Consider the following 12500-nt stretch of genomic DNA (forward strand, 5'->3'; position numbering starts at 1 on the left):
GCCCTTCATACAGAACTATGCAACCTTTTTAATGAGACTAGATTACAAATGATGAAAGTGGTCCTTACTCCAAATATTAAAGTTCTCGAAGATATGGCTAAGGACATCCATGTGTCTCTAGACCTGTAGCTACACATTTACATAGGAAAAAACAAAAACTACAGCGGGATCTCTTCCAGTATAAAAACAAACAAGCATATATTTTACCATCAGGTAGAGAATGGGATAAACAACCACCAAACAGCTTCAACAATAATTGGGTCCCCCACCATCGGAATTGGACAAATGATAACAACACAGCTCCTAACATTCCACAGCACCCAGCTGCTGTCTATACCAATTCCTCGATCATCAATACCCCTGGCAGGCAAGGATCAACCATGCACTATAACGAAGACGAGCAAACTTTCCCACCTCCCCCTGGTCTAGGACCTTCAAATAACCCTCATGTTAATGCAGGTTTAAATAATAACTTGCACTATGAAAATACCGCAGATGAAGAAACAGCTAATGACATTTTTTTTTCAAAGGGGCCAATTCACTGTCACCCCACTAGCACAAGCACTGAGAAGAAGAGGAGGCATGACGCAGGGAGGGAGAGGGGGGAGAACACAGAGAGGAAGAGGCCATGCCATGAACATTTCTACAGGACTGATGACAGGACAACAGATGAACTACCCATGGAGACAACAAACTCTCAGGAACAGAGGTCAAGGGAGGGGACGCCTCAGGAGGAACAATACACAATACTAGTGAATCATACCCCATGCCTTTTTTCCGATCTGTTAGCACTCTCTTCTGACCTGACATCGGGATTTTTTAATTTAACTAACAGATCTTTTCCCAATGAAACCTTATCAGTGATTAACAGACTGCTGACTTTTATTCCAGCACAACGGGCTAACCTACCAGATCTACTGTTAGACTTTTGCGTATACATTAGAAAGCTTAACTTAAAAATATTCTTTCAAGACAAAGAAAAAGATACACAAACGTGTTAGCCTACAACCACTTAAGAAAAAAAGTTTATTCAACCCTCCTTTACATGAAGCACTGCAGGCTTTTCAAACAGTGTGTGAGAGAGAATTCAGAAAGACACTCTTCTCTTACTGTTCCAGTCGTTGGTTTAATCTCTCTCAGGCAGAAAGACAGGCTTTACATCCCCTGGAAAAGGATCGTTCTTTGCGAATTATGCGTGCAGACAAAGGAACTGGAATAGTACTCATGGAACAAGCACAGTATGTCATTAGTTTAGAAACAGACTTACAAGACAGCAATTATTATCGTAAAGTAGAACTGAAAGATGTTACCCGATATTTTAAACATATCAATAAAGCCCTTAAAAATCTTCTAAAGGAAAAACACATTGATGACCGGGAATTCAATTACATGACTGTACAAAGCCCTAACTTAGGTAAATTCTTGGGAATTCCAAAAATTCATACAAATGTTCAAAACCCCCCTTCAGACATATTGTTTCAAACAAAAAGACGAAAACTGAGACAATCTCTGACTTCATTGATTCACTTCTAAACCCTATTGTACAGAACACACCTTACTATCTGAAGGATTCATGGAGTTTTTTAAACTTACTGCATGAACACCCCCCCAAAGAAGATGACATGATGCTAGTGACACTGGATGTGGAAGCCCTTTACACTAACATCCCACACAATGATGTTATCACCTATTTACAGACTTACTTGACACGTACCTCTGCTTTCCCACTGAATAGAATCAACAATATTAGCACTCTCATCCAGTTAGTTTTACATGGAAATTTCTTCCATTTCAACGGAATGGTTTACCAACAAACTAAGGGAGTTGCAATGGGAGCAAAACTGGCCTGCATGGGAAGCAACAACTTTATATCTTTTGCCCGGTTTCAACAAAACTCGCCTGTATAGGCATTACATGGACGACCTTTTCTTTGTGTGGCAGGGCACAGAAATTGAACTTCAGACTTTTATTTCCACTCTTAGAAGCAGCATTCCCTTCTTAACCTTTACTTTGTCTGATTTGGCACAGTGGTACGTTTTCTGGACACTGAAATTAAACTACACAAATCAACTTTAACCTGGTCTTCCAACATATACAGAAAAAAGACATTCAGAAACAACTACCTGGATTACAACAGCATGCATCCTTTTTTCCAGAAGAAAAATATAGCCAGAGGACAATTTATTAGACTGTCAAGGATCATCAGTACAGATGCACTCTTTATTTCTGAAAGTGTTTTCCTTGCTCATTTACTCAAAAAGAGAAACTACCCAGAACAATTACTGGAGTCTACATTCACAGAAGTATTCAAACTTTGACATGTTAAATTTCATCCAGTCTTAACACATGGTCTCCACTCTACCGAAGAAATTCTTTTACAAAACCCCACTTTAAATACTGAGCAGACAGAAGTGTCTGTATAGAATACACATCTTATGGAACACACTTTGACGACTGAGCCAATTTCAGAAACTCAATCTTCTCAGGAAAACATAGACAGGTTTACTAGTTTCTCCCTTACAATATCTTTAGATTTACAGGCAATAAGAAGTATTATTTCTGATAACTGGGCTATTATCACAAAGACTAGAGGTCTTTCACAATCAGTAGGACTGGAACCTCTGTTTTCACACAAATTTACTAAATCCTTACGAAGCTCCTTTGAAAATTCTGATATACCTTGCACATTAAACCCAACAGAGTCTTCAGCTTTGCCTAAGGGCATGTTCTCTTGTGGCGCCTGTGTAGCTTGCAAATACATTTTCACAGGAACTTGCTACACATTTGATCATTGTAAATATATAATTAACTTTTTAAAACACCTTGACTGTAACAGTTCCTGAGTTGTTTATGCAGCTATCTGTATATCCTGCAATAATGTTTACATAGACAAAACTACAAGGAAATTATCAAGCAGAATCAAAGAACATGTGGCAGCTAAAGGTAATCATGATTTAAAAAATGCTTTAGTGAAACACAGCCGTGACTGTGTAGGTTTCACCTCTTTTAACTTTTTGATTTTGGAACAATTAAATTTATCTTTTGGAGATATGGACACCTTGTTAGAGTATAAAGAGCTACGGTGGCAACTTCTTCTAGATGCAGAAGCCTACCCCAGACTCAATGAAAATACTAATATTAAATTTGCTATTAAATGGATGATGTAATTTGTCAAATTTATACTAATTTTCAGATTGTTTACATCAACTACACCAGATTAACTTGATATCTGTTGCTGATGTCTTTCCAAAATTATTTATTTTTTCATACTTTATTTATATGCTTTTAATATGTAGTTTTTTTTATTTTTAACTCAGTCTACTCCAACACACTAATCATTTCAGTGCAGGTTTCTGTACGTGAACTCATTTGTCTCCTTTACACTGTTTATTAGATAGTGCAGCCCATTTCTCTAATACAAACATTATTTTTTACACAACTTTCAATCATCATGGATAAGTCCTCTCCATTGGTGTTTTGTATATATTTTATTAATTTCATTGGACCATACATTGTTTCTATCTAATTATTGGTTAACACTTTCCTTGCCCAGTTTAAGACACATTTGCCCTTCGCTTTTTGTCATTGTTATCAGTTTCTTTTACAAACAGTTCTCTCCCCTCTGGTTCCCATTTTTCCCATAGCTTTCATCCTCTCTTATTTTCCTTGCAGCATGTCCTTTCACCATTGCGAAAGGTTTTTCTCTCCCTGTTTTATTTTTACGCTTGTAGCGTTTTTGGAAGTTTCTGGCATTACATATTATTCATTGCCCTTATGGCTTTATATGCTTTTTGCTTTTGTGAATGTCTGACACATTTATTTTTTGCTTCTATTATTTGTCTCCTCCAGTACCTTAAGCCGCACTACATTTCTCATTAAGTTTGCGCTATTGCTTGTAAGTCGCTTTCCCCATTGGACTGCAGGACATGGCTCACCAGCCCCATTGGTCCTTCCTGCCTACTTTCTGCTTTATGATTGGTTGCCTGCCATTTCATAGTCAGATTTCAACCCTATTGTATTGCGGTTTACCCTATTGCCTTTAAACCTACTCCTTCACCATTCCTATTGGGAACAGACACACTAGACACTGTCCCATCCTAGTCTATGGCTTTCACAAACCAAGATAATGTTTCTCTAGTAGCCTTTCATGTAAGGCTGTACAGTAGACCTCATAGTAGAGCTCGCATTAGACGGAGAAAACCCATAGGAAATAATTGGTGAGAATTTAGAGTGTCTAACTGCTTGTACTTCATTAAAAATGGAGTGAATTAAATCTAAAGGGTATCCCCTATCTAATAAGAAAGTGCCAAACAGTTTGCATTCATATACGAACATGTCATCATCACTGATTATTCTTGACAGTGTAATGAACTGACCTTTAGCCATATTTCGTTTAATAAAAAAACGGATGCATGCTGGAAAAATGTAAATAGTTGTTTCTGAAGGTGTCCTTCCTAAATACATTAGAGACCCAAGAAAGAAGACATAATAAAAAATAAAAAATGAATGAAGCGAGATTCACTTTATATTACTACTTAACACTCTGAACTATACGAAGAAACTCAGTATTTATATATAAAACTACTTAAGTCCATGAAGAAAATAGTAAAACACTTGGCAACAGTTAATAATCCACTGAAATTAAGAAGAAAGACAGGAGTCAGTAATTAGCGCTTTCATTCATTTATTAATATGGACTTCATCAGAATAAATGTAGTCAAAAATACAAGTCTAAGTTAATTAGACCAATCCAATGTAAGTATAAAAAGAATTGTTTGTAAATACAGATAAATGGACCTATAAATGCCGGCTTAGCAAGAGAAGTGATAAATTAATACAACAATAACAGTATAGAACCAATCAGTTCTATGCTTATAGGTTCATAGGTTCATACTGGGCTATCTGCCCTAGGGCATTTATAAGCCTAGCCAGAGTGTGTTTGGCTTTCGCCACCCATTTTAAATTAATTTTGCTATGCCCTTTTTCGAGGTTAGTATACTGTGCCTCTGTCTAACAGTGACACAGAAGTGATACCCGGGGTAAACCTACGATCTCCCATCCACTCATCAAGAGTCCTCTTGAAGAGAGTCAATGAGGGACTCTGCCTAACCTGGACTGGGATTTTATTCCAGAGTGAAGGGAGCCTCTGGGTTATGAATCTGTCCTTCCAGCATGTCCTATTTATTTCAGTGCTGAGGTTCAAGTCTCGAGCGCGTAGCTCGATGGGATTTGGATTTTCTGAGGTGCAGCATGTCCATTAATTCCGGGTTGGGCATGGCTTTATACTTCAGGCACAGATCGCCTCTAAACAGGCTGTATGCCACTGAGTAGAGCTGGAGTTTCTTTAACCGGGCAGCATATGGCATCTGTTTGAGCCCTTTGATCCTCTTGGTGAGGTACTTTTGGGGTCTTTCCAGTTGCTGCAGGTGTCTGGTAAGGTACATCCCAAAAGGGGCATTGTACTCAATTATGGGCCTGATGAGGGATGAGTAAAGAGGCACGATGACCTCCCCTGATCTAGATGTGAATCCCTTCATGATTAGGTGGGCTATATAAAATGTTTTTCTAACCACTTTGGCCACGTGGTTGTCATATGAGAGATTGCTATCAACTTGGGTCCCCAGGTCCCTAATTACTTCTTCTGTACTTAATGGATTACCACTTATGTGGTAATTTGTGGGCACTTTGTTTTTGCCAAAGGGGATGACTATACACTTTTTGACGTTTAACTTGAGGCCATGGCTCTGGCACCAGTTGTCTGTTTCTATGAGGCCCTTTTGGAGGATGCTTGTGTCGGCTGGAGAGTCTATTATGGCACCCAGTTTGCAGTCATCTGTGAACTTGGTCAGCGACAGTCCTTCTGTGTTGGCCTGTACCTCCGAGAAATATATACCGAACAAGAGAGGTCCCAGGACTGAGCCTTGTGGGACGCCACTTGTAACTGGTTTGGAGTCTGACATGGATCCAGCAATTCAAACCATGTGGGTTCTGTCCTTGAGCCAGTTTGCAACCCATCTAGTGACATAGGGGTTTATATTTAAGCTGGTGAGCTTATCTATAATGCCTGAGTGGGGTATTGTATTGAAGGCTTTTGTGAGGTCCAGGTAGGCTGTGTGGACCACCTTCCCCTCGTCAATGGCCTTGGTGACTGTTTCAAAGAAATTGACCAGGTTTAAGAGGCAAGATCTGCCCTTAACAAAGCCGAACTGGGTAGGATTCAGTGTCTGTAGGTCCCTAATATCTTTATTTATGAGGTCCATGATGATCCTTTCCATAGCTTTGCAGACCAAGCTAGTCAGGCTTATGGGGCGATAGTTTCCAGGATCCATTGAGGCACCACCTTTGTGGAGAGGGACCACTGTTGCTGTACGCCACCCTTTGGGTACATATCCTGTAGTAAGGCTGAGATTGAACAGTAGTTTTAGGTTTGGGTTTAGATCTTCTTGGAGTTCATGTAGGACGCAGCCCGGGACACTGTCTGGTCCCATTGATGCTGTGTTTTTTGCTTTGGTGAGGGCGGCTCTTACCTGAGCATCTGAGATATCAGGGGGGCAGCACTCTGCTGGGATAGATATTTGCCCTTTTGGTGGGGAGGGGGGGTTTGCACTGAACCTGTCAGCTAGGATTTTGGCAATGTCTGTGGGTTTGGTGTATTTTTTGTCATTTTGGACTAATTCTGAGCATATCTGGGAATTCCCACCCAGGTTCCTAACATAACTGAAGAAAGTCTTGTGATTATCCTTAGTGTCCTGTGCAATTTTTCTCTCGAAGCTGGCCTTAGACGGTTTTATGAGTGCCCGTAGTTTTTTGCTAATACTGATCAGAGATGCCTTAACTTTTTGGGATTTTGCTCTATCATGTAGTAGCTTCCTCCTTGTATTGTATAGTTTGTTTATGGCTAGGGTCCACCAGACAGGATGTCTGCCTTTGGAGTACTGGGTCTTGGTTTTATTTGGGATTGCATGATCCATGCATTCCTGAAGGTGTTCATAAAATGCGTTTATAAAGGATTCTGCAGTCTGGGCTGTATTTTCCACAGGCCCGGGGGCTTTGAAGGATTCCACCTCGGTTTTGAGGAGTGTGAAATTTGCTTTAGAGAAGTTTTTCACTGTGGTTTTCTGGGCAGGGGGTGGGGTCAGGATGTGAATATCCTGTGAGATTAGTTTATGGTCTGATCTTACCAGTGAGGTATACACTTCTGGTCTGGAGCATAGAGTCCCCATGTTGGTGATGATCAGGTCCTGTATGTTTTCCCCTCTTGTGGGAGTGGTAACAAGTTGTTCCATAGCATTTGAGTTTATAAATTCTAGGAACCTTTGGGCTAGGGTGTTGGAGCTAGAATAATGCTCCCAGTCTATGTTTGGGTAGTTGAAGTCGCCCAATATAATGGTGTTTGGAGAGACCTTCATATTTTCCAGTGTTCTCAGGAAGGCCGAGTGGGGTTCCTGGGTTTGGGAGGGTGGCCTGTAGCAGGCTATAAACTGGAAGGCAGTTTTACCCACTGTTAGTTGCACATGGATAGTCTCTGATGCTTTGTGCTGTGCCACCAACCTGGAGGTGTGGGTATCTTTGTGAATATTGATACTCCCCTCCTTTTGTGGTTCGGTCCAAGTTTTGGGGCCGAAAAGCATGGTATGAGGTATAACCTGGTAGTGCTGGGGTGCTCTCGGGAGCCTTGAACCAGGTTTCTGTTACTGCACAGATATCGATGTTCTCCATGCTAAGGTGAGTTTCGAGTGCATGCATCTTGAGGTTTAGACTTCTGGCATTGAGTAGCATTACTCTTAGTTTCTTATCCCTTGTGATACCTATGGAGGTGGGTTTGTCTTTTGAGTCTTGCCTAAAAAAGGCACTATGGGGGTAGCAAGAGCCTTTGCCAATATCCGAAAGCCTAGGGGTGACAGGTGCAAGCCGTCCCTAGCGAAGCATCATGGCTTGTCGAGCATGTCATCCCAGGCTGAGAGGCATTGGATCCCCTTTGAATGACACCAATACTTAAGCCAATTGTTGAAATTGATCATCTTGTCTTCATATTGTGGCATCATTCTTGGTGAGGATAAGATGCTACTCAAGGTCAGGGTCATACTGGCCTGGGCTACATGCTCAGAGAGCTCCTCTATGTCTCTTTTCATGTAGTCCAGGGAGGTATGTCTCCGGTCATTCACACCAGCATGGACAATGACTGAGTCATATTTGTACTTGCCTTGGAGTGACCTGAGTGCTTGTGTTATTTGGTGGATCCTAGTGCCCGACAGGCAGCTCACCGTGACCTTCTCCTTGTTCAGCCTGGTGAGCGGGACGTCAGTGTGCCTGACGATAGTCACCTATTACAAGTGTATCAGGTGTGTTGTTTAGCCTTAAGGGCTGTGACTGCTCGGCACACTGGCTTTGTGAGCTGTGTGTTGCATGTGTTTGGTTTTGGGGTAGCGGTTGCTTGGGTGTCTGCTTTGGAGATCTCTGCTGCATAGGCAGACTTTTATTTAGAGCCTCCGAGTATGTTTTTGTGTGTTTATGTGTTTGGTTTGCTGTCGTGGTAGGTCTATGTGAGACTGGAATTGTAGTGAGTGTGGTTTCCTTCTCCTCCTGACTGGTTATGCCAGTACTGAGTTGAGAGAGCTTAGCCTCCAGTTTGGCTATATGGTTGCATCTCTCACATGTATTGGAATTTGTTGGGAGGAGGAGAGGGTTGTCTGTGTACATGAGGCAGTTGTAACATTGCCTCAAGATTCCCAGATTCACCAGCTGGATCGGAGAGGAGATTGACAACTGACCTTTGGACATGCTAGAATAGTATTGGGAATTCCTTTATAATTTAAAAAGGGCCAATGGGGAACAAGGTACTCAGGGGGAGTTTGTGAGGGTGGGTGTAGTGCTTTTAATTTTTTAGTGCTGACTTATATAATTGCTTTAGTGAGCAAGTGCCAGGTAACTTAAATGCAATGTGTTACAGGTAACTTAAATGCAAAAACGACAAACAGTAACTTGATGTTCAAACTGTCAAATTCCATCACTGTATAGTGTCAATATTTATTAAACATTAATCCATGTTTGTTTATGCCATTTCAGTGCACATTTTAAATTTAAATATTCATTGATGCCAGGGGGAGCATCAGCTTTCAATTTGAGTTGCCACAGCAACTCCTTTAGTTCTAACAAAGTGTTCATGTCTCCAGAAAATAAAGGGACATTCTCTAAATGAGGAATTTAAAACAAGAAAAGTTAGTACAACTGACAATAATCTTAGCTAAAGCATTGCTAAAATCTTTTTTTTCTAATGGCAGCACAGTGCTCTTTAATATGGGTGGAAAGCATTCTCGTAGTTTTCCCTACATAAAATGCTGTACAAGATAAACAGGTAGCAGCATAAACCACATAACTTGATTTGCAATTAAAGTGTTCTTTGAAGGTGATATGAAACCCATTGTGTTTAAATTTGCATTCTTTCCCTTCTATAATATAGATGCAAGAAATGCAAGTGCCACAAGGGTACATCCCTTTAGTAGTGGAATTTAAAGTGGGGGAAAGTAAAAGTTGAGAATCCCTATTTCCAACAATGGTATGTAGAGATTTCGTCTTCTTATGAGTAAAAATAGGTCTAAAGCCTACCTTATTTAACACATTTTGGCTAGACAGTAAAGTATCCCAATTGTTAATGAAAACTCTCTTAATACTATGAGAATCCCTACAAATAGCGACAGGGAAGCTAGTGCATCTATCTGCAACATGGTTCGTGCAAGAGGTAGTGTTTTATTTTACTGTACAGGTGTGTGTCAAAGGAGGCTGCTGATATGCTGTAGAAATGGGAGTAGTCCCAAAAGGGAGAGTTTCATTGGAAGTAATTGGTGGGAATTTAGAGTGTCTAATTGCTTGTACTGCATTAAAAACCGAATCAATTAAATCTAAAGGGTATTCCCTATCTAATAAGAGCGTGCCAAACAGTTTGCATTCAGATACGAACATGTCATCGTCACTGATTTTTCTTGATAGTGTAATGAACTGACCTTTAGCCATATTTTGTTTAATAAAAAACGGATGCATGCTGGAAAAATGTAAATATTTGTTTCTGAAGGTGTCCTTCCTATATATATTATAGGTTATAGATTCATAGGTTGGTATTGGGCTATCTGCCCGAAGGCATATATTAGCCCAGCCACATTGTGCGGTATTCACCGCCCCTTTAGTAGTTCCCTAGACCGTTGTACTAGCAGCTAGTAGTGCTGTTGGTGTGATCCCTGGTGAGAACTTTCTGTTACCCATCCACTCATCAAGGTTCCTCTTGAAGAGTGATAGTGAGGGGCTCTGTCTTATGTAGATCGGGACCCTGTTCCATAGTAAGGGAAGTCTCTGCGAAGGGAATCTATCCCTCCAGCATGCTCTATTCATTGTTGTGTTGAGGTTTATATCCCTTGAGCGTGTAGCTCGAGTAGATTTGGTTTTGCTAAGATGGAGCATGTTCAACAATTCTGGGTTGGACATGGCTCTGTACGTTAGACAGAGATCGTCTCTGAGAAAGCGGTATGCAACAGAGAGCAGTCTTAGCTTTTTCAATCGTGCTGTATAGGGCAACTGTTTGAGGCCAGTAATCCTCTTGGTTAGGTACCTTTGTGGTCTCTCCAGCTGCTGGAGATGTCTAGCCAGGTACATTCCAATTGGTGCATTGTACTCAATAATGGGTCTGATGAGGGAAGAGTAGAGAGGCACCATTACATCCTTAGATCTTGATGCAAACCCTTTCTTGATCAGATGGGTCACATAGAAGGATTTTCTAACCACTTTGGCAACATGGTTATCAAAGGAAAGCTGACTATTTACTTGGGTCCCTAGATCCCTTATTTCTTCTTCAGATTTCAGGGAATTACCTCCTATGTTGTAGTTTGTGGTAACTCTGTTTTTTCCAAAGGGGATTACTACAGATTTTTTTTGCATTTAGCTTCAGACCTTGGCTTTGACACCATGCATCAGTCTCATTTAGGCCCTTCTGGAGGATCTCCATGTCGGCCAGAGACTCTATTATAGCACCCAGTTTGCAGTCATCTGCAAACTTAGTCAGCCACAGCCCTTTTGTGCTTGCCTGTACTTCTGTGAAGTATATGCCAGACAGGAGGGGCCCCAGGACAGAGCCCTGAGGCACACCACTCGTTACTGGTCTGGATTCGGACATAGAACCCAAGAAAGTGATGCTGCATCAAATGAAATAACAGTGTCTAAAAAATTAGCTGTTGTGCCTTGGGCTGATATTTAAAATTTTAAAAAGGAAATACTGTTAGACATTTCTTTAATAAAATCAGTAAGAGCCACATCATTCCTCTTCCATACAAAAAAGAGGTCATCTATGCATCTTCTGTATAAAACCACATTTTCAAAACCTGAAAGAAATACTGAAGAATAAACCTCCCAATGGGCTAAAACTAAATTTGCATAAGCTGGAGCTAATTTTGCTCCCATAGCAACACCCTTAACCTGGTGAAAGATAGAAGCCTGAAAATCGAAATAGTTCCCATTTAAAACTAATGAAGTGAGGGTGCAAATAGTGTTAATTTTATTGATAGAAAAAGAAGTGTACTTAGATAAATAATTCTTCAGGTATTGTAGACCATGTTAGTATATAAGGACTCGATATCTAAGGTGACTAAAATAATGTTAGAATGAGGGGGAGGATTTTTGTGAAGTAGGTCTAAGAAGTCCCACGAGTCCCTAAGATAGTAAGGAGATTTTTGAACTATGGGATATCAACGTATTCTGCTATACCCTCAGTTTTAGTTTTTCTATTAGAAACTATATGTCTGAAGGGTGGATTTGTAGCATTCTTATGAATTTTAGGGATCCCAAAAAACTTCCCTAAATGGAGGTCAGTAACAGTCATGAATCTCTTCAAGTTCCGAGATGTGGCCTTTTTTTCTAAGAAAATAAATTATATTGTCAGTCTTTTTAAAGCAATGCTTAACATCTGTAATGTTGGCCGGGGAATAATATTCACAGTTATTGCAGTCCTTATACAACATATGTGTGTATCTATCTTGAGACATAAGCACTATTCCAGATCCCTTAATGTTTTGTCTGTTTTTAAAACATTTAAGGCAGTTAATTGCTTAGGTGACAAGTTAAACCATTTAAATTCACATCTTTTAAACAACACCATGTAAATCTTTCTCACATAAGTTTAAGAAAATTTGAAGTGTGTTGCACAATGGAGGGTTACACAAACTTTTCTTAATAGGTAAGGCAGACAACAGGTTATTATAATTTGGTGACAGTTCATCATCAGAGTCAATAGAGCCTTTTTGATGTAATAACTTGAGGTTGAGTTTTCTTACATATAACCTCAAATCCAGTAGCAAAGATGAGATGTCAGCTGTATGAGCGTGAATAAAAGAAAATCTCATCTTTAAAATAGAAAGTGTATCTTCTGAAAAAACTCTGTCTGATAAATTAAATATATCAGAATTCAGTCCTGTGCCAGATACTGGAGTAATGTTTGTGCTAAACAATGTGGAATGAAG

Source organism: Protopterus annectens, chromosome 1.part0 (assembly GCF_019279795.1).
Source record: "Protopterus annectens isolate FY-2018-M chromosome 1.part0, PAN1.0, whole genome shotgun sequence".
Classification (NCBI taxonomy): domain Eukaryota; kingdom Metazoa; phylum Chordata; order Ceratodontiformes; family Protopteridae; genus Protopterus; species Protopterus annectens.